Source organism: Etheostoma spectabile, chromosome 5 (assembly GCF_008692095.1).
Source record: "Etheostoma spectabile isolate EspeVRDwgs_2016 chromosome 5, UIUC_Espe_1.0, whole genome shotgun sequence".
NCBI classification, from domain to species: domain Eukaryota; kingdom Metazoa; phylum Chordata; class Actinopteri; order Perciformes; family Percidae; genus Etheostoma; species Etheostoma spectabile.
The window spans coordinates 38,218,880-38,219,253 of NC_045737.1; the positions used below are offsets into that span (position 1 = coordinate 38,218,880).

The following is a 374-nucleotide window of genomic DNA, read 5'->3' on the forward strand; positions in this document are numbered from 1 at the left end:
TCTCCAGACCGACCTGACACAAAGTTGTATGAAGATTTTTTATAGAATAAGAATTGCGCGTATTACGCTCAAATAAATTTGTGTAGCTAGCTATGAAAAACACCGACTTTGCCATATCTCGGCCAAAATAAATGCTATCAAAGCCAAACTTTACAATATTACTTGCTATGACCCCCTGAGGCTCTGTAACAAATGTGACGAACATTGGCCACTAGGGGGCGCTACAAATACAAAAAAAGTGTATTTCTCATGAACCACTCATCCAAATTTTACAAAATTTGACGGATAGCATCTAGGCCCACTCCTGAGGCGGTCCTCACAGTGGGGTAGGGATTGGTGTGCTCCCCGGGTCGCTGGGGACGACTGGCGCGGGG

The 374-nt window shown here is 44.9% G+C and overlaps 1 protein-coding gene across 1 annotated transcript in view; it reads right to left on the reverse strand.

The window, feature by feature from the left end:
• LOC116689873 (protocadherin-16) overlaps positions 1–374 on the reverse strand; it is a 44,414-nt gene that overhangs the window by 22,440 nt on the left and 21,600 nt on the right. The gene's annotated exons all lie outside the window — the stretch shown is intronic.